Raw genomic sequence first — 23,449 nt, 5'->3', positions numbered from 1 at the left:
GGACTATATCAATAAGAAACTCGAATATACCAAAATCTGTTGTTTACTACTTTAATAAACCCGTGTACACCCAGGGTTTCCCGGTGTGAGGATATTGGTGCCAGGACTATATCAATGACCTTGAGCCCTAAAGATACCGATTTAACGCAGCCAGTACGGGAGAGAGGCCGCAAGGAACTATTGACCTTCAGAGGTCATTCGTGACTCCTCGTTTATAAAACTTGATTGAGGGTAGTCGTATATAATTACAACATAGCGCCAGGAGGAAATAACAGCCTATAGGTGTCGCATATATGAGGTTTAATTTATTCTTCGTGCTAAGAGATCGTTTTGGAGTTTGAACTGACGCTAAATGTTAAGTCATGTTGTAAATTTTGCTTTAGAGTAGAAGAGTGGATTGTGTACATTGCGATTGTAGCCAACGTTCCTGCATTCCGTTTGAGAGAGTAAAGTTTTTAACAATGTTGACTATATATTGGGTTCTAAAATTCGTTGTTAACATTTAATGGTCTGACGTAACAAGATTATACTTGTTTAAGAAACTTATTAAAATTCTCCAAAACTTTATCTTGTTTAATATTACAAAATGAAGGTATTAAGTTATGTTTAAAATTAATAACTATAGATCTCGATGTAAGTTTTACTAAAACAGACTAACGAAGAAAACAATAACAATTTTAAACCAAAAAATGCCAAATATTTGTATCTATTTGTTATAGACCTATTTGATCAAATAAATGGCTTCTAACTTCTTATTTTAAAGTTTCTTCTTTGCCTACTGGATTTAGTCAGCTGTTGAACGTGCCGCAATGATAACCGAAGGGTCTTTTCGTTGTTTGGCTCTGGATGAACTTAATGGTATGTCTTGTGGCTGATTCAAATAAACAGGTAGAAGGATGATGGTCGTAAATAAATATTAACAATAATAATTAAGGCTTAATTAACAGTATATGAAAAACTGTGTCTGATAACGTGTACTTTTTTATTCGTTTGGGTTCTATCAACCAATTTTTGTCTTACGAACTTTACGGGCTTGTACCCTACTAGCTTTGAATGCTTCACTAGCAACTGCGGGTGTTGTAATTTTAGGAACTTTCTACCAAATAACACAAAATTTTGAACAAAACTTTACGCTATTGTATTCATAATCTTCATAATTTTAAATAATATAGATATGAAAGTTTGGATGTATGTGTTCCTAAACAGTCTACTATGTATGTTTTCGTTGTACTTTGCATGACTTTAGTTTAAAGACTGGAATAATGTTTGAGTCAAATACATTATTAACTTTGTAAAATTATTATAAGGATTCACCATATTCCATCGAGAGTGCTCTCAAAGAACTGTCTATGAACTTAAACTTCAAGACTCTTCGTCTGTGGCTGTAAATAATTCAGTAGCAACTACTGTAATGTTAGGAGCTGTAAATTATATTTAATAGAACAATAAATATTTTCATAAAACCTCACGGTCTCAGTGGTACCAATAGAAACTGTTTCGCTTTTTGAGCACCTCCTCGACTTTCGAGGTGTGACACGTTGCCCTTTAAACTTAAGTATCCGATTATTTGAAAGTAAACCCTTAAAATTTCAATGACCACTTATCGTAGGAATGCATTGCTTGTTAAAAATAAGATTATATATTTTACATTTGGGAGTTGCATGCGAAAACGAGGGTAACTTCTAGTAAGACAAATCTCGAATATTAAACCTTTAATCTATTATCTATTAGATTAGATATTATCTATTATCTATTATAATCTTGAACGTACATAAGCTAATTTCTTTTTATGGGTGGGAAATTAGAAACCAAGTTTACTTGAATTTATTTAATTACTGGATGTAAGATGAACACTTGAAATATTGGTTTTAATAACATATGTTTTCTTGGCCTTGTGCAATGTTTGACCTTGTCAAAAAAAAACAACTTCTTAGTCGCGTAATTGACATTTCTCAACTGATAATTTACTGATAGATGTTCATGTGCAAAATATTAAATAATAACGGCCTATAATGTTACAGATTATGTAAAAGTGAATACATCCATTAGCTTGAAGTCTCGCAACAGAACAAATAGCCAGGAGTAGTCTTAGTCAGTGTAAACATATTTTGTTAACAGAGTAAAAACATTGGTCCACTCGTAAATTTGTTTATAGTTCTAAACTTAACCCCGGAGTACAATGGGAGAGTGGAAGAAATCCACATCCACGGTAGCATTTACTACCGAAATGAAGTAAAAACGCAAAGGCAATTACTTAAGCAGGAAAATATATTGTAAAGCCTACAGTGTTTATATAGTCTTCAATAAGTACGCAAACATGATACATCAAATAAACGCATTGTAATGGCATTAATTCTACAAGTACTAAATGCTGGTACATGTATGCAATCAACAATAAATATAAGAAAACATCGTAATTAAATTACGCTTGTAATTAATGAGCTATCAAATAGAACAATTTCATGGTACAGTGACTTTCAATTGCTCTTTGCCTGTAATCACTTCAGCTGTAACAATCCTGATTATTGCTTTAATGGTCTTGAGGTGTATACACTTGAATCCTTAAGAAATGCATTTCGGAAAACGAACTGGAGGGAAAGTCTTGCATCACTTCTGCCCTCAGCACTCCAACATTTCAAATTTCTCATCTTGCGAACAAATCCTCTATTCGCTATACACAACCATGGAAATACGTCCAATGAAAATATTTAGCTGTGGGGTTGCAATTACTGTAAAATACTTTTCAGAATTGGTTTCGTCCCACCCCCTGCTTTTTTTTAGATAACGCTAAGGTAACTAGAAAAATGTATAAATCACATTGTGAATGCGCAATGGACAATGTGTCGTTACTGAAGCAAAAGAATTACGTGACCAATTTCAAGGTTTTGTGAACAAAAAAGGCTTCCACATATATTGCTCTTTTAAGTGAAAATATGATGCAGAGTGAGTTCAGTGCTATGTGACGAACTATTCTAGTGTTGACCAGACATTTCATAGATCTATTCTCTGTCTCTATTCTTAATGGACTTTAATTTTAAGCGATCATGTAAAACTAGAAAGGGTCTCTTGAATTCCAATCAATGCATAATTACTCTTTTCATTTGTCGCGCTTCTACGTAATTGGCTAAACGCAGTGGTCATATTTTGAAAAGGGCGTTTTAACAACAGTTTAGAAAAAGGGCCTCATTAAAACCCCATGACTTTGCATTATACCAGGTATAATTTAGCTAGTTCAAAAACCGAGATAGATTCATTTTTTTCCAACACATTTTAGATTTTTATTGTGCTGTGGAGCCCACGCAAAAGGCGTAAAGAGGATAAAATACATAAAATTAAAGATTAAAAATATTCTTTTCATATTTAAATCTTGTTGATCCTTTGGTTTCGGCGGTGGCTCAACGAACTTAATTTGGATTCACCAAAAATGAACCATTGTAACTAAATCATACGAACAATTAAAATTAAATATAATAATTTAAATTCATTTAATAAATTAGTAAATTAGAACCGGATGTGATCTTATCCACTATACTTTCAAAATACATTTGCCCTTTACTCAACTAATAATACTTGATAATTGACCGTAGTGTATCTGCATTAAGTATCTCAGGAATTTGCAACACTACGATATAATTGAAGTGGCGATTCATTCCCAACGTATATACACGAGTTAGCCTTGACTTTTTTTCAACTATTATTTTCTTAAGTCAAGTCTATAAACATCCACACCCAACTTGTTTCTTATGCCATCCGTGATGACAAATGAAGAACGCGTCATGTGTGATTTCTTTTTTGTAGTACATTCGCGCTTACATTGTGTTCCTTCATTACATTCCCGTGTAGAATGTTTCATGATTAAAAGTTTACTCTTATAAATCTTAAACTCAGATTGGTTCAGTGTATAATACAAAACGTACAACAGAAATGGGTGGTCGTGAAGTAGTGTTACCACTCCAATGGGTAAAATTTACGAAAGATTTTCATTCCGAATATTGAAATTTTAACCCTTTTAGGACTACGGCCGTGGAATACTTTTCGCATTTCTTTCGTGAATAAAAGCCAAGAGTCACGCTCACGATACCCCGTGCACGTGGTAAAATATCCCGAGTAGCGTTGTAACACCCTTTCCATTTCGTATACAACACTTTTGTTATTTACCCTACTGGACCTTAACTAGGTCAAATGAAAAGGCCAAAATATGCACTTTCGGAACAGCAATGCTTTATTCTTTTATTTAACGCAGACGTAATAGATAAGTCAAAAGATAGCAACAGAGAAGTTGATGAATCGCACATCACACTGGGGGGGGGGGGGTAGAATTAATATAATTTTAATTACACTAGATAGGCTATGCCTAATCCAAAGTAAAACATTTATCTGTTACATTTTAATCACGGAAACTGGATTTTTTCCGGAAATTTGTCCACCTCACTAAATGATAAAAGCATATTCGTTCAGTCATTTCTCTGTACTGACTAAACGATGGAAAATGTCCGAAAATTCTGTTTCCTTCACAATTTGAAACAAGTTGGATTACTGTTATATACTTTTAAAATTGGAAGGCTTTTAGGAACCCTCACTCGCCCCCCCCCCCCTCTTTGTAACGCCACTGCGCTGCTGAGTTTAATGTTGTCACTATTCGTGGAAAGTTATGTACTCAGGTTTAAAAAAACTTGGTTTCAAGAATAAAATAAGTTTTACCTCTAGTAAGACCAACAACGTTAATAGGCACCTTGGGTAAAACTTGTCACCGACCTATTCTTCTTATTCCGTTATTATTACTTCCTGGGTCTTTTTCGTTCAAAGGCCAGCACAAAAGACCCTAGCTTGCTTATTCAAAACTCAGATTACGCGATGCTTGCCCGCTGCGCAGCGCTTTGCGCTGCTTGCTCTTTTAGAAAAAAAATTAACTCGAGCTTGAAAAGTCCAAGCTCAGATCAACTCACCACGCTAAAACTGAGACAGAACTAACGCAGGTTACATTACAGGCAAAAGATAAGCGGCGCGCGTTTATCACTGATGAGATAAGACGAGTTTATACTAGAAGTAGTACCTGGACTACTGCCCTACGAACTAATAACACGAAAAAAACGATTAAATGCACTGTCAGTCAGGTATAGTATGTTTGTAAGGTGCTGGCCCTTACACGAAAAAGACCCTACTTCCTATTCAAAATACAATCAACAGACTCGATCTGTATCGATATAAATAGAAGGTTATTTGTGCAAAACCCTCAATGTTATAAATCAACCCGTTCTGCGCAATCGTGAGGACCCAGAGAGACAAACAGATGTCGGGTTTTCCAAGGACCTGCGGGAGAGACTTCGCCAATGAGAAGAGTCTAAACCTACCGTGGAGGTACGTGTGGCGCCCGCACGTGTTTGTTGTTGACTCTAATTGTTGTCCTGGGGTCACCACGTTCCTGAACGCACAAGGATGATCGTAAACTGTTTGATGTCAGTTATCAGCTGGGTACACTCAGAGCCGTAAACGTATTGTCAAGAAGAGGCCGAACCAGCCACTGGTCAAGGTAGAAACTCGTCACACTAAATATTTGACACGAAATGTTTAGTGGGTGTAAACTAGGGTATCTAAATTCTAATACATTGTGTCTTCCTGAAACGAAACATGTTAAGAATTTATTTTAATGTTTTATTCAACTAAAGTTTAAATCTTTCTTAATTGAATGAACCTCATAAAACGGTAAATTTTGCAATTACGTCGAATTTCTGTCGTAGAAGTACGATAGATGTCTCATCTTAAAGGAACGATCTATACACATTCAAGCGATTTTTTTTTCCTTTTTAAGTTTATACTTTTGGAATTTCTAACAATTAATTACGATACAATTACTGACTAACCAATAAAAATACTAAAAGCAAACCACTGACCGTGTATCTTTAATGTGAGACATCACCAAGAAGGCAACTATTAACAATAAGGGAGTAACCGGCGTTGAAGTCTAACATTAGTTCTTATGGGGTTGAACAAAGATGATTGCCAGTATTGTTGGCTCATAAAATATATTTATGGTATTGGAATTTTTAATTGCATAAATTACCTCAACCGACAAGGAAATGTAGAATGGGTGCATTCAATAATTGTGATTAACGAAACATGTTGTAAGACAAACTCTAAAATAGGCGTTAAAATACAGATAATCTACATTACAAACATATACTAGTAGTGCTAAAACCGGTACTGTAATTATCATATTATCGTAAATCATCACATTTGACTTGAATTTCTCTACGTTTCAAATTGGTTGCAATTACTACATGTCACTGTGAGGAGAGTATGATGTAAAGTTAATGATAGTCCACCCAAGGCTCTGTGCGTCGACTTACAAACTGACAAGACCACGACGATGTTACCTTGGCCCCAATAGCGTGATTACTGCTGTACACACGGTCATCATTGATTGTATGGAATTAATTTTACGGCGCGTTTTACGGCGAACGTTCAAATGCCGTTAAAAGCTAACAACTGTTCGAGTTACTTGAGAGTTTAGCGATCGCGAGAGTATTCATTATTGACTGCAGTTATTAAGTATACTGAAATCAATCTAACAAATTATAGCTTTAATTATATTTTATAAAATTACTTAATATCTAATATTGAAGAAACACATAGCCCGTCCAAGAATGTATCGTATATGTAGCGAAATATAATTGTCCAATACAAATCAGTTGTTGTTTTTAACTGCAGAAATTATATTTAGGTACAATTTATGTCACACAAGTTTTCAGTATGTAGTCAATTTATCATTATAAAGTACTAATCCTATCATTACATCATCTTCAACCCATGTGTGGAGAATATGTGTGCCGCAATTGCCGTAACTTGCTAGTAAACATTCATTATTGGTACTGGTGATAGTGGGAAATCCAAATTAACAGATTCAAAGTCACAAAACAAAGTACAAGAACGCATAATCGTTGTTATTACCATAATTATTGGTATTGTTAGTGTAAGTCATGATCATTTTAGCAGAACAATGTGTAATCATCCAGGGGACGAAGACGTACACGTGGTCGCAAGACAAGTCGTTATCACTGTTGCGGACAGTATCGTAACCACAATCACGGTATTATCAACTTATCTCTTGATAATGTCCCCGTTGGTTAATAAGAAGCTGTTTGTTGATACTGTCACATATGATACAATCACTAATCAAAACTATCGCCATAGACTATTTCCATAGACGAGAGCATTTCCGTAGACTAAGAGGATCAAGATTTTGCAATATCATTGTCGTAGACGGAATATTGCTATCGTACGAGAATATATGTCCATCAACTAGGAAATGAAGAATGTCACACCTTTTAATAATGTTCCTGTGAGCATATGATACCGTTAATAATTATAAAGACAGATCGGGAACCAAGCCTTATCTAAAGTATGTCCACATTGGACAAAAGGGAGCGATTGTTTTCACTAGCATATATAATAGTCTACAGTTCCATAATGATGAGATGATACATCACACGCTTCAACATGCAAGGATATCTCCCTCACCCGACGTATCAGAAGACGTAGGTGTATCATTGTAATTGTGTTCAACTGCTCAATCATCATATCCAAGGTGCTATAGATTTTAATTGCGATGCAGATGTGGCTGAAAAGAGAAACTGCCTCCTTTTTATTAATTTAAAACCTGTACGTTTTAATTTTGAAAGTTATTACATTTAAAACCATTCATTATCTGCACTATTTCATGTTTTTAAGTAATCGAATTTTAATATTTCATATTTGGAATCCTTAAGTCAGCTGAATTTCGGTAAATTGATCAAATTGAGAACGGTCAAATGCTGTCGTTTAATATGATCTTGGTAACTGTAGACGTATCTACAATTTCAGAGTGTTGAAAAATCGGGTGTAGGTAATTAGGCAAATTAACACGAAAATTATTTTTGTATTATTCTTATAAGATACACAGTTAAACAAGATTACACAATTTACAAATATCTGCACGTCACAAAATCCATTATAATTTAAACTTTATGACTACTATCATTTTGCTTGTCGAAAATCATCAGACTTATTATAGGCATTGTGTTTACGCTAATAGCATTTAGGAATCATAAATGTATTAGCAATATTTGACATTCTTACTTAAAAAGGCTTATATGAATTTCAAAATTTTTAGTATGAGACGGATTGATTCCTCCGTTTATATGATACGTATGAATGAAACTATACGTTATATAAATGAAATGTACAGTAATAAAGTCATTCATCAACATTTGTTAATGGTATATGTTGTTTGAAATGTATTTCCTTTCAAGCTATAAAGTGTAACAATTTTTTCACAAAAAGGAATGAATTTTTTTACCCTATAAGGTAAGCTAGAGAGCGATCCGTGATCCAGACATTGTAGCCACCGCTAGCAAGATCTAAAGTGTGAATTCAATAGCAACTATATGTTTCTTTTTAATCAGCCATAAGATGACATTCACTGTTCAAAATAGATAATCTCTCACAAAACATGACATATCACTGTAACTAATGGCTATGCATGTTTGCCTGTGAATGTCATGATAACTATGAATTTTACGATGCTTTAAAACTGTTTGATGCTTCTGTTATGCTTCACGTGACAGGGTGTAATTAACTTTCCTAGCATAATATAGCGTCTCTTCTTAAAAATACAAGAATGTTTGTTAACTTTCATTGGCACTTTGAAACACACTAAAATGCTAAATCGTTTTAAAAATTGAATTTATGTCCCAAGCCGCGCAAAACTACTTAAAAACCCCTTGTTGGGTGTGTTCGAGGTACAAATAATTTGGTTTATTCAAGGTACACGTGGAATCCAAAGTTTTCTTAGATAATCAAAATCACCTTACAATAGTAACACAAACACAAAACACACTAGGGTATTACATCAAATTGCACAGCTCATTAATTTTTAAATGTAATAACATGAATAAAAGCATAAAATAATAGCGTTTTAGATGAGTTTTATATAGTTTTAGATAGTCATTTTAGATAGTTTTATATGTTATTTATGTTTGTATGTTTACATGACTATGGGAAATAATGTAAATTTGTAAATATAAAATGTAAATATGGCATTATTCCTGGATTCTCAGAATCCTCCGTTTGGGGATTTTATAACTCTATGGACCCAAGTATTTCAATAAAAATAAAGGTATTACAATATTCCATATAATTGAATATTGTAATACCCTTTCACTATTCGTATTGGAATAGAGAAAGTGAAGGTGCTGTTTACGGTATCGATTGCAACATTGTAGATAAGGACAAAGATGCACACACGTTACCAAGTACAGAACGAGAACAGCAGGTGAGAGGTACCTACCGAACCAATGTGCTCCATTCCAATCTAAGGTGATATCCCATAGTTGATATCAGCTACGTTTTAGGTACTGAACTGGAGAAATCTCCAATGGAGGAAAAGTTATCGCAGAAATAGTTAGAAATCTCTGTAATAGTTACTGCACTATGAAGCCTTGGCGCCCAGGCTGGAGGGGGTTGTGAAGGCCGCACGTTCTTGAGGTCAATTTGGAGACAAGATCAACGTCAGATAAGAGTGAGAACAGCATCCGACTTCAAAACATCTTAAATCGGGGCGCAACTATGACGCAAGGTCGTCATGTAATAATTTAGCCAGCCTGTACACCAATTGTATAAGCTTCATTTACCCATAACAACGTACGTGCATTGAATAAGTAAGTTCAGGTTATGTTTTAATATAAGCGAACATTTCACAATCACGCAGGTGGTTTGTAGACAAACTAAACAAACATAATTTTCTACAGTTGCTAGTTTGAAAGTACGTTGTATCAAAATTAAGTAAGAATATCAGAAAACTAATTTTTCCCCCAAAAAAAACACAACCATAAGAACACCAAAGATGAGATAATTACAATTAACATGTAATATGTCGTCATGTAATAATTTAGCCAGCCTGTACACCAATTTTATAAGCTTCATTTACCCATAACAACGTACATTCATTGAATAAGTAAGTTCAGGTTATGTTTTAATATAAGCGAACATTTCACAATCACGTAGGTGGTTTGTAGACAAACTAAACAAACATCATTTTCTACAGTTGTTAGTTTGAAAGTACGTTGTATCAAAATTAAGTAAGAATATCAGAACACTTATTTTTTTCCCCAAAAAACGCAACCATAAGAACATCAAAGATGAGATAATTACAATTAACAACTAAATTGAATTCAAAATTACGTAGGCGAGGTCTGGTAATTACTGTCCACAATCGGGAAGAGTTGAAACCAAGTGGCACCACTCTTTTATTCAGAAGTTTCGTTGCAAGTATGGAATATAACTTAAATTCAACATTTTTACGACAAATCAATAACATTCACTTTCCAAGTAACTCACAATTCCGATAGAAATATAATCTTTCATTTGCATTTTTATTCTCAAATATCTAGTCTCATTCATGCCAACGCGCAACGTGAACGGATTTGTGTTGAACTGATCTTGAAGTAGATCGTACGTCTTGTAGTCGTTCTACGATCGGGTAAATCTTTACAAATTATAATTAAATATTGAAAGCAAACTGGAAGCTACTAAAGGTCCTAGCTCACTCTCACAGTAGCTCACAAACTTCGTGGATCATACGTATTGCGGTCACTTTCTATTAATAACTGAGATGGAGACGGTGCAATGTGCATCGATCATAACCTCTAGAACACGATCTGAGTGGTTTCAAGAGCATGTGAGTATGCGCGTTTATTAAGGATTGGGGGGGGAGAAGAAAATAGCATAAGTTTCAGACAATGTTCTCCAGGTTTGATACTTCACTTCCTTCGTAGACAAACGATGAATTCGTTAAATTTCAAATTCAATAAATAAAGGATGTATTGAAGACAATAGTTTTCGATAAATTCAAAAGAATTTTCAACTGATAAAAATTATAGTATGATCTCCGTACTTATGAAGCTTTTGGCCATTGACCATAGTTTGGAAGAATTAATTATATTATTAATTTTTTTAAATTTTACATCATATTCCAAATAATTGTTTCTATTCACGTCCCAACAAAACGAGTAGGAACTGTTCAACTGTGCTTTTAGGGATTCACCTCTTTGTTGCAAAACTAATTTTAATTTTCACTTTTTTAAAGTTTCGGAATATTTGTTCTTTTATGTGTGTTTAAAACTACGTTTAACCTATCCGCTATGCCCGCGACAATGTAGCTCGTCGGTTCCTGACTGCTCCTCTACGCCAACATAATTATTTTAGTACTGAACCTTGGCTGCACAAGGTCGAGTGAAGGTTATCCCTCAACAGTTACAGGCCTAGATATCCTGATCACTTGTTACACTAGTAGCTGTAACCTTTTACTACTTGTAGACTAAAACTATGCCTACTTACAAGTAAGGACCTGTGATTACTGAAGGAGAGCAGTACAAATTTGTCAATAAACTACATTTGTAGCGTCTAACTATGTTTAAGTAATCTACCTTTGGACTAAAATCATTACTTACTAATATGAAACCAAATTTTGGAAGAAGTACTTAAATTAATAATTTTGTCTTAGAGTTGGGAGGGCATGAAATTATTATATCTTGGATTTTTAGTATTATTCCTATACAAAAACTGACAGCTAAGATTTTTTATAAGATTATGTCACTGTGTAAATGAAAAATAATTTTAAAATTGCGAATATCATGTACGTAAAGCAAGATTTCATAAGAAAAAACTAATTTTTCTCCAATAATTTAAGTATTTAGATTATCCTTTTCCTATTTTTATACTCTCTGTTACATTGTATTTTGTTGGAAATCCCATTTAAATAACACAAATTAAATATAATCAATACTCCAGATGACAATAGCAGAGCACCGTGTTACTGTGGTAGCCCTCCATACCTTTTCTTCTTGCAGTCCTTAATTATGGTCAAAATTCCATGTGTCTTTACACAATGCAAATTGTCTAAGAGCTGATTGCATGTAAGGAGATAGATTACAATTTTCGAACAGCCTTCGCATTGTTACAAAATCTTTCCGACCCACATGCACGCAACATGAAACTGTGATAGACAGGATGCGTATCACACAAAGCCATCATTTTCTTTGCTTTCAAATGCTCTACAATAAGCTCGATAACAGGTAAGTAGAAGCCAATTGTGTGTTTTCCGCATCCTGTATTTACGGCGAGGCAATTTCCTGGGTTCAAGGACACGCCAGATCACGAACGTGCCTGGATTATTGCTCATGAATTTTACCATATATCCTGACCCGTGGTATTAAACCAGCCATCTGCCTGTTTTATATTCAAGTAAAGTAACTCGGACTTGCGCATACCTGGTTCTGAATATGAATACTACACAAGGAAATTGTCATACTAAAGTCAGGAATTTATCCAGGTTTTCACAGAATGCTGTATCTAGCATCCTGGACATCAGGACCAGACCTTTGTTAGCCTTTATTCCCTCCGATAGTTCCGAGAAATCTACTAATGGCATGTTTTCTTCTCCCCATCCTACAGCGTCCTGCAGGCCTTGGATGAGACCCGGACATCTGGCCTTGTTACCAACTTATTTACTGCTTGTTGATCATTAATGTGTAGATCCGAGTGTTTATTTGCACTCGGATATTTTGACTATGTAAATAACGGAAAGGATTATGTTTTGTTTCGTTTGTAATAGTATAAAATGTTCATACATATCATCATTCATACTATTACTTTGATAATGCTGTGAGAAATTAGCGTGACAATCTCTGGGGCTGAGAGATCACGATGGTGTGATTCGCCATCTGTTTCCGGTATGGTTCGGAAAAAATGTTTTCAACCCGGTAACAGCTGAGTCGTAATGATATTCTATCTGGCGCTGCAATGTTACATTACTAAAAAAATACTTCCCTTAGGAAATCTTAGCTACTAGGTTTTGTACAGGATTAACCCTAAAAATCCGAGATGTAATAAATTTTGTATTGAGTACCATCCCAACTCTATGAAAAAATATTAATTTCAGTATCTTCCAAAAATTATGTTTTGTTTCAGTAAATACTGATTTTAGTTCAACGGTGGATTACTTAAACCTGGAAAAACAACAACCTTAAGAATGTTGCAACCTCTTTCTACATTGCATCTTAGAGCATACGATGCAGATTGTAAAATAAGCTGTATTCTCTAAACCCCTTAGTTCCACCCAAAATTGGGTGTGTTTGCAGCACTTAAGATTCTTCCTTCCATATCCATATGCCACAATGAAGCAGTCAGAAGAACATTATCAGTGCAGTGTCTAATTAAGAATAGGCTGTTGACCACCTACACTGGATAGAAGACATATCTACTCTTAATTCATTTCAATTGATATAAAGCAGCATATACGATTTTTATTCCTAATGTCCCCACAATTGTATTATACTCCCAGCATCTAGTGCATCCTATTTGTTTCTTAATTGCATAAAATGATTCAGATGTTACGGTATTAACGAGTACATAAGCCCAAAACACTTTATTTCACGGCATTTAGGTTTAGAATGTCTCCAGTGGTAGTTCAATATTGAAAGACTACAAGGAACAAAAGGATGTCTAGTGAGAGAAATTCCTGCACGCAGAAGCTGCTCCGCTCTGGAGGCAGCCAAAAAACGCTGCCTTCTTGAACCTGTTCACAACTCGCTCTGTTCATAGAGGATCCAGTATTGATATTGACTGATAATGTTTAGTGAAATATTTTCAAATCATAACTCTATAGTAATTCAATTTGTAGCTTAATACTCAAATACAAATGAACAGTGAAAATTCATCTTGCATTGTTACATTCTATCCTACCGGATAAATCTATTTTCAAGATCTCATCCAAGATATTAATGAATAATTAATTTCCACAGTTTTGTTATAATTCGTTACAATGATTAAATCTGTTTAAAATGATTTCACGTCATATTAACTTACCGGACAAAGGTATAAAAGTTGGAAACATTTACCATTGTACTTTTCAATTAGTATATCTTTGAGTCCAATCCGTTAATACAACCCATATAGATTAAACTTCCTTTTTGAGAGATAAGATATCTAGTCCTTAAAGTAACAAAAATGTACGATTACGATATTGAGTTAGCACTTGGTAAGAAATGAACTGAAAGGCAGCATTATTTATGGAGTGTGAGTAAATACTCCCATGAACGATTGTTCAACGAACTAACGAGCATCGTCCACAATGTCGATAAGCTAACGGTCACTTAATCTTAACATCAAAATCAAGTCTTTGTACGGTAATTGCGTTGTAAAGACGTATGAGATGAGGTGGTAGTTTTATTCTAATTCTAATGCGAATACATTGAAGTATGTATTGTAAGACGGAAGTAAATAATACATGCTTAAAATACAATCGTTTATACTGACACGATGCTTTTATATAAGTTAAGGACACAACTCAAGTATACAAAGAAAACGTCCTCAGAGATGGTGTTGTTTTCCCAATAACCATCTATATATGCAATATCAATTTAATCACATATTGTCCTATAATTTCCAAGATCAAGGGAAATATCCATGCGGGTTTTCAGTAATGCAGGAATGTCAACTACGGAACCGGTTTTGTGCTTGAAATGTCTAAAAATAACCGTTTATGTGTAGATTTGGCCAAAATATTCCAAACTTCAGTCACCGTAATTCTTGCCAATATGAACTCCAAATTTGTCATTTATAAGGAATCTAAATTTGAACACTACGTCTTTTTAGTTGCCTTGGTGGCAAAGGAATGGCGTTTGTAAACAAAACATTTTGAGATATTAATAAAAACAAATACTGTATTGGTGTTCCACAAAACATACAGACATACTAGGCCAAGCTATCAAACAATGACGACTTGTGTTAAACAGATATAGAACCGAAATATAAATTAACCACATAAATTACAAAAATGCTGGTCTTTGGATTGATACGATAAATAAAATGCAGTCTGAGTATACGTCCACCGAGGCATGGAACATTCAGGTTTAGTGTAGTGAGAAGACTAAGTTACTTCGGAGCAACACCATTCACTGAGTCGCGATACATCAGATGGATGCTGCGGGCTTCTGGGTTCGTTGCACCGACCCTGAGTGGGTGGCAGAGATGGGATTCTTTCAGCGACCTCACTGATACGATGCCCGTAACTAAAACGAGCAAGGAGACGTGATTTCTTCCGTCAGACAGTCTAATGATTTGACGTTCAAAAACTTGTTTACATAGTCCAGATCACATTCCAAAGACAGTAGGATTGAGGGTGTAGAAATATTGTTTGCTATCCGAGATTCTGGGCTATCTCCTCGTCTAGATAAAGGTTCTCTATGGCCTATTTCCTGCAATGCATTATATATCAGAGTTATTCGTATAATATAAAGTTTACATTTTTAAGCGCGTCAAAACATTATAAAAAACCCTACAAACTATACAAAATTTATAAGACTGAACCTTGGCTGTATGCACTAATAGTTCTGGATTCTATTATTAATAAACAATGTTAGAACTTTCCTGAATATTCATGCAAAACCTTTAATACCGTAATTCGTTCTTAAGATATCCTGTGTAAAATTAGTCTTCACCAACGCCCGGCCAAACCGCATGGAGATACATGTACTGTCATCGAATTCAATCTTGTCTGTGTAAAAACGTTTTATACAAATAATTCAAGTCATAGCTCATTCATTCTCTAATTATAGAGTGGACAGACAGACAGGAGAAGACAGATTTTAATATTCCGTGACTGAAAGGCTTTGCCAACACTCAGGCAATAAATACTGATCTATCTGAAAACATCAAGAACTTTTAAAATTATCCACAAACATTGTGGCATAAACTTTGGAATAACATAATTTTTATGCCATTATACAACTGCTTTCCAAAGCATAACGTTTTGATGTTGAAGTTACAACAGGTAAAATTTACTACAGTGACACTATTGTTAAGATTATTGTTTGCAACAGAAACGTACACACGTCAAAGACAAAAGCTTATATCGAACCTGTTGATATGTTTTAAACCTCATTCCAATTCTCATTCATCTGTGATGCAGCATTTTCTCTGCATCCTCTTGGCCGTGAGTAGCCTGTTAGGTCGGAGCCGGAGATGTTTGCAAATGAGTGAGGGTCATGAGTGTTTAGCCTTGCTAACGCGACCTCTCAGCTGTTTGCTTAACGTTCACGCCAGGAGTCATGTTCATGTCTCGTGGGTGTAGTGGAAATCCGCTGCCCATCATTTTGTATAGTATAGTGAGAAAGGTACTGCGGTTATTGACAAAGCACGGAACTCCCCCTTCTTCATCTCGTCAATCATACTTTAGATTGGTGCAAAAGTCAAATACTCTGGTTTGTTAGTTTCAAACGTGTGAAGAACAAAATCATCAACTTATTGCAAACTTAATATACAGTCTTTTAGGTCGTTTGGCTTTAAATCTTGGTTTCGGACCCGCACAGTATTTAGGCTATATATTTGTAAGCAGAATTGAAATAGTTGAAATACTGTAAGTTCTGATTTCAACATAAATACACTTCGTGTTCTTTGTTGAGAGTTTCGCCCTAAATAAAACTTGCAAGAGTCCGGCCTTATTAACTATCATCAGATTCTTAGTCCCAGAATGTTCCACTTTCCTCCACCAGCAGGACACTAGGTTTGAAGTAAATACCCGTTGCACTCTTGGGTATCTTATTCCTTGTCCTCCATCTTACTGGCCAACACTTGTTAGTTGAAGGATCTGTAAATGCCTTGTTGGTTGCCATTTTATTTGGTACCCATCGATAAACTGCTCGCTTAAAAATCGTTTCTACTGAACCAGTGTTAAACCTATCTGGGACTTACATTCATATAAATTTATGTTAGCCACACAGGAACTACGATTTCAAAGAATGGACGAACAAATATCAATATATCAAGTTATGCTCGCGCAATAGATACACTAATCGCGTACACATTGTGTAATTTTCAGAACGATTTTCTAATTTTCTGATTCCTTAAAAAAAATCTCAGTTAGTTAGCAAGTAGGTAAAAATAGAGTGTCATTTTTCACTTTCAAAAATCAACTAAATATAAACTCGTACCATTTTTTCCGAGGCGTTTCCAAAAGGTCACGTAGGGTGCGTGCGACCTCCCATTGGCAAACAATACAACACATCAGATGCAAAAGTGTAGGTTCCGTGTACATTAACATACTCTTACATTACGTACAAATCTATAATCTTCCAGGTTAGCATACAATTGAAGGCTTTCTAAATAATCAATAGGTAACGACTTGACTCATTAGACCCAATCTTTGTTACCTTAGCCTGATTTTCTTTGTTATTGCTGAGTGTTGGTGAGTAATTTATGCATGACATTCAGACAATATTTATTTTTTAAATGAATTTTTGAAGGTCAAAGCGTATTGATTAAAAAGAGTTAAATATTATGAATAATTGGGTTATACCCCAATAATAACATCCAAAATAGGGAAAAGACTGTTTATAGCAATTAAAAAATTATGAATTATCCAATTTAAGCTATATTTCTACGCAAGTCATCTTAGTGTACAGAAACTCTTAAACCTAATGAAGACAAGAAATGGTAACTTTGATATTCTAAAAATAGAACATTTTTAACAAATGTAGCTGAGACAAAGAGGAAAGAATAAAATGTTACTAATCTTGCATTAGTTTCTTCATAAAAATCTTTTTGCGTTTAGTTCATTAACAAGGTTATTAACAATTTAACACCACGTCTTGCGTAACAGTATTGATGTTCAATGTAAAACTTTGAGTCTACAACTCATTTCATTGTTGACAGATAGAACGATAGACAGTCATACGGCAAAGACATTTTTGCATCTCCGGTAAACAAAAGATAAATTTTGTCAGCCTAATGATTAATAGATTTCAATGACACTCCTCCAAATATCATGGTTGGACTTCCATCACCATATAACTCATTCTTGTCTGCGTAAAAATGAAGTTTCATGCAAAATTTCTCAAAATATCTTTTCACACGATACATTCACATTTTTTTTCTTTGAATTGTATAAATAATGAAGGTCTACACAACAAGTCACCATATAATTATGTTGGATGTGTTGAGATAGTTAGGCTAAACGAGTTAATAATGTCAAATGTTAACATTTCTAATGAGTCTGCTGACTTTATTTCAAATGTATATATTCTGCTACTTCCACGTTGTTACATGTTATTCATAAGACCAATGTAAAATTATTCACTAATGATCAGCCGACTCCCATGGAGTGACATGCAGCATCATTAAAATTCCTCACATAGAAATGAAGCTTCATCTACAATTTAAAGTATAAAGGTCGGTTCGTTTTGGAAATGTCGTGCGGACTGTCAAACATAAAATTAAATCTTTCCAACCCCACAGTGAAGCTTTGCTTACGTTCAGCTAATAAACCTTTTTTCATTTGTGTCTTGCATATGTGAAAACAAAGTAATAGTAAAAGAACTATCACAATAAGAAAGACACACATATCTTACCTTTTGGAATGAACATCTATCACAACAATGGTTGTCTTTACAATATTATCCATGTGAAGTTCCATATTTCATTCACAGCCTTCCTTAATTTAATATCTTGGATGCTAATCTTATGTCGAATGTACCATTCTATTTATTAATAATCATTTCGAATTATTAGACGAATCAAATATGAATGGCTGGAATTGATTTGCTATAATCTAATATAGGGTGTCCGAAACTTAAAACAGTAGGTTCCTCGAAAACTTACAACATAATTAAAAACAGAAATTACAGATGTCTCGGCTGGTTTTTATTCATACGTGGACGTTCTTGGTTGAATAAAAACTAAGGCCGTCAGATAAAAATCGTTTATTTATAGCCTTTCGTTAGTTTATAAGATATTAACAATTCATTTAATAATGTATAAACACAAGTTCAATTTTAAATTGTAAATTCCATTGGATATTGATTTCAGGATGAAGTCCAATATATTAGTATGCTAAAATATTTGTTTGTTCGTAGACTACTGGAAGACTTCAATAAAACCAGTTTTTATCCCAGTTAATGCCAAGGCCACTGAGGTGCAAAAACTGAATCTGCAGTGCAGATGCCAATTAATTCAGTAGATGTCCTCTGGAGTTTTCCTGTCGCCACGACTGTACCGGAAGTTGTAGAACGATAGCTTTACAAAAACCTGTTTGAAAATAATTTACCACCGTTCAAACTATATTTTTGCACACATGTAAAGCGCCGGAAAATAGTTTAACGGATGAAAAAGTAATACTTTATTTTATCCATGAATTTAAACTTCAATTTAGTGAGTTTATTCTAGTTTTACATAATTATTTTAAACCTATTTATTACTGGTATAAATGTTCCAAGTATTGATGAATCAATAATGTTTAAGACAAACTACAATATACTCTTGATAGCTAATCACTAGTGTCGATCTCATATTGATAAACAACAGGTTGATTTTGTTTGAATATCAATTTGTGTACTGTAGATTACACGTACTGGAACGTCCTTTGCATAAAACAAGAGAATAAAATATGGGAACTATTTATAATGCACATAGAATTATAAACAAGTTTCTTAACGGCCGGGTGTTAAAATGAGCGTGATATTTCCGGTGAGAAAAAAACTTGCCTTATCTGCTAAAGCTTTGCCTGGGCCTAAAAGAATTTGACCAGTCAGACTCCGGATGGATTGGGCTCAAGGTCATAAGAGCAGGGTCTCCACCTTCAATTGGCAGGTTTTACGTTGATTTGGGTTTTTTTTAGGTGATGGAGCTGATTAAATGCAAATCGCGGACGATTAAGTAATTTCGAGCGGAAACGCTGATCGATTTAATATAATTAGTTTTATCTTATTAACAGAATGAGTTCCACGATAGTGAACGCAATATACGACTGCATTCTAAAATCTCTGTACGTATAATAGGTATCATAAAACTCACTAATTCCGCATTAAAGGATGTACATTATATTTCAAATCCATGAAACTGTATTTGATAGTTCTACAAATCATTTAAGTACTCTTGAATTTTTTATTTTATCTATCTAATTTATTTCTAATTTTATATTGTGAACTATTAAATGAATGTTATAGAATTTAGGAATTGATGTTTTAATTGTTATGTAATAGAATTTGCGTTATAAGTTGGACTAATTAGTTTTAGTAAATTTTCCAAACATAAGCATTATTTAATTAATTTTTCACTCATTTAATATCTGATTATAAAAATAAAATTTTAGTCTACATGTTTCTGTTTTTGAAAAATGTTGATCTTTTATCGGATAATATATATCCAACATATGTTTAATCAATTAATAAAAATATGATATGACTATATAGTATTTCTACTAGTAATACACACTGTGCAAATAAAAACCGATAAAAAGAATAACGATAGAAAAACATGCATTATGTCATTTTTATTATCAAATGATACATAAGTGAGAAAATCAATTATCAATGGTCTATTCTTCTCAAAACTCAATAAATACACAATGTTTATGTTTATTTAAACAGTTAAATTCCAGAAATTCAGCCATAAATATAGTCGATCAACGTAGCAAAACAGGATATATGGTAAAGATATGTGGTTATTTTTACTCATTTAGTACTTAATCATATACAAACTAAACGTTATTTTTATTAAAGAAGTACCGAAAAAACATCACAGAGAACATTGGATATTCAGCTCTTAATGGATTAGTAAACTTGATTGTTGCTTCACTAATCAAACAGTAGCTATCAAGGACAAAGCAGTAGCTAGTATAAGCAAACCAGTAGATAGCACGGGCAAATCAGTAATTATCACAAAAAAAAGTGGTAGCTAGCACCAGCAAAGCAGTATGAGCAAAACAGTCGATAGCACGAATACAGCAGTTGATAGCATGGGCAAATCAGTAATTATCACAAGAAAAGTGGTAGCTAGCACCAGCAAAGCAGTATGAGCAAAACAGTCGATAGCACGAATACAGCAGTTGATAGCACGAGCAAATCAGTAATTAGCACAAGAAAAGTGGTAGCTAGCACCAGCAAAGCAGTATGAGCAAAACAGTCGATAGCACGAATACAGCAGTTGATAGCACGAGCAAATCAGTAATAAGCACAAGAAAAGTGGTAGCTAGCAGAAGCAAAGCAACAGGAATGAGTTGTTCTAAAATAACAACACACAATACGAAGAGAAGCCTGGTGAAAGGTTGATAAGACAAACTGCCTTGGCATTGTTTACTGTTAGCGTCGCCTGTGTCCCATCGACTCTGGATTTGAAATTCAAATTTGACAAAGAAAATAAAAGCTGTCTCAAGGTTATGACGCACACTTTCGAAACTCTCCTCAGGTTATGATTCTCGTTTGACGTCATTCATAGATTCCACACGCCGGTCCAGTCCGCAGTTGGTCGTTCTTCCTACGATACCGTCTTGATCAAAACTAAATATGTACGTTTAAATCGATGTTAGAAATAAAGCATTACTCTGTAAAAGATACTTACAAATCCACTAAACAAAACTATGACTTATCTATTTGTAAGAATTCTTAAAATTATTTATGAAATTTGTTGTAAAATTTCAAGTGTGCAGTTTGAAAAAACTGGTGACTAAATCACGCTTAACCTATAATTACATCATACTCACAAATTATCATCAATAAATCTCTATTTTGTGCCTATATTATAGCCAAAAATTAAATTCACCATCAACTCCTGCACAATTCGACAAACAAAGGTAGAACTAAAATAATATTATGGTAATTTTTACACCATTTTCTAGCCTTGTTGTTTACTGTGTTATTTTGTTTTATGTGACCCATTTATAAAAATAAAGATGCCAAAGACAACTTCTTGGAATCTCCAGGTTCTAGAATCTCTAATCGTGTATCGAGTATCTGTACAATGTGCAGTCTGCAGCAACAGGTCGACTATTGCGTCACAAACCGGCTGCGGTTACTGTCGCTGTACTAGCGGTCCTGGTCTTGGTCAAGTTCACGGTCCAGTACCACTGACGACTCATAAAATAGTTACGCCTAACGAGACTATATACTATTGTACTATACTAACGCTGTTTCATTGCATATACTGTTTTATATAGCTAACTGTCGTCCGGGCAGTTATATAACATATGTTCAATGTATTGAAAGTTATAATAGATCTTTATTTTTACATTATTTAATATTAATTTATTTTAATTCGTTTATACTGGATCAAGATTATTTGAAAACTGCCAGGGTATGATTTTCAATACTATGTAACCACCTAGAATTATAGTTTGCTTAAGAAGAGGACAATTTAAGTTCTCGCATGAAGAAGGCAACCAACGCAACAACGGCATAAACAACGGTAATTTGGTTCACATGTAATAAATAAGTTTTTAGTCAAGTTTTTAAACGGTGTCTATACATTTTGTGTTTATACTAAAACAAGCAACTTACAAAAAATCTATACAAAGATTCCCCATGAAATATTGTTTTTTTTTTTTTACGTAACCCGTCATTACTCAACAAAGTCGAGCAAAGGTTGTGTTGATAAGGTGAATGAATCTCATTGTCACTGTCACAACATCACAAATGGTGACAGATTGAAATGCAAACAACATGTTGAAGTCAGAAGAAAACAGAGAACAGTTTTATCAAGCTACAGGGTATTGACCGCATATCTTCACTTAGATAATTACTCGACTTCAATGGACTCGGGAACGTATTTTATCTTATTCTTGATTGCGTTTTATAGAAATGCCTACATTGCCCAGATGATTGGTGAGAAGTTACAGGAATTAACTTGCTCTTTATTGTCTAGTATGTTTGTACATAAAATCAAGTAATTACTCCATACTATACCGGATGTTTTAAAAGTCCCCCCCCCCTATTAACCTTCTTTCGAGATGAAGTTATTAACATTGAGGGCATGTTTATATCAACAACTGATTTTATTTATGAAAATTGTTGTTCCCCCTCACCACTCCAAAAATAGGGTAATTTGGGAAAGAGTCAAAACTTTTTAAATAAGAACCCCTAGCAAGTGACAACCCTATTTGCTTTTTTCTTTTTTGTCACTACTAATTTGTTTTTTATTATTTTTGTTGTTTACTTGTTTTTTACCTTATACAAGAAGATAAGGAACCCCCTCATAGCACCTATTCCTAAAAGAGCCATTTGCGCTGCTTCCAGAGTGACAAGATGGGTAAGGTTGGGGGTAGGAGAGGCTTCCTGTCGAGACCCTATGAGGAGAGATAACGTGTACTGACTATCGCAGACTTGTCACGTTGGAAGAACTGGAGGGTATAGCTGTTATCCTTCGCAGTATCGACAAGCCCTTTTCACTACCATTTTCTCGACATATGCGGTTAATGATGTACCGATGCGGTTAATGATGTACCGCTTCTAGACATCCATTTGGTTGCCTAGATTTCAGGAACACATGTGTGCTTACTGTACCCAGTGTAGGTTTTACAAGCAGGTATAAACCATCCAGAATTGAACCTGCCTGGGGTTTGTTTGTCTTACTCCCGTAGTGAATT

The 23,449-nt window shown here is 34.4% G+C and overlaps 1 protein-coding gene across 1 annotated transcript in view; it reads right to left on the bottom strand.

The window, feature by feature from the left end:
• The window catches only part of LOC124356934 (ATP-binding cassette sub-family G member 4-like), an 81,238-nt gene that overhangs the window by 47,675 nt on the left and 10,114 nt on the right, over window positions 1–23,449 (bottom strand). The window lies entirely within an intron of this gene.

The sequence above is a fragment of the Homalodisca vitripennis genome, chromosome 3 (genome assembly GCF_021130785.1).
Source record: "Homalodisca vitripennis isolate AUS2020 chromosome 3, UT_GWSS_2.1, whole genome shotgun sequence".
NCBI classification, from domain to species: domain Eukaryota; kingdom Metazoa; phylum Arthropoda; class Insecta; order Hemiptera; family Cicadellidae; genus Homalodisca; species Homalodisca vitripennis.
The sequence above is the reverse complement of the archived record's forward strand: the minus strand, read 5'-3'. Positions and strand labels throughout refer to the sequence as shown.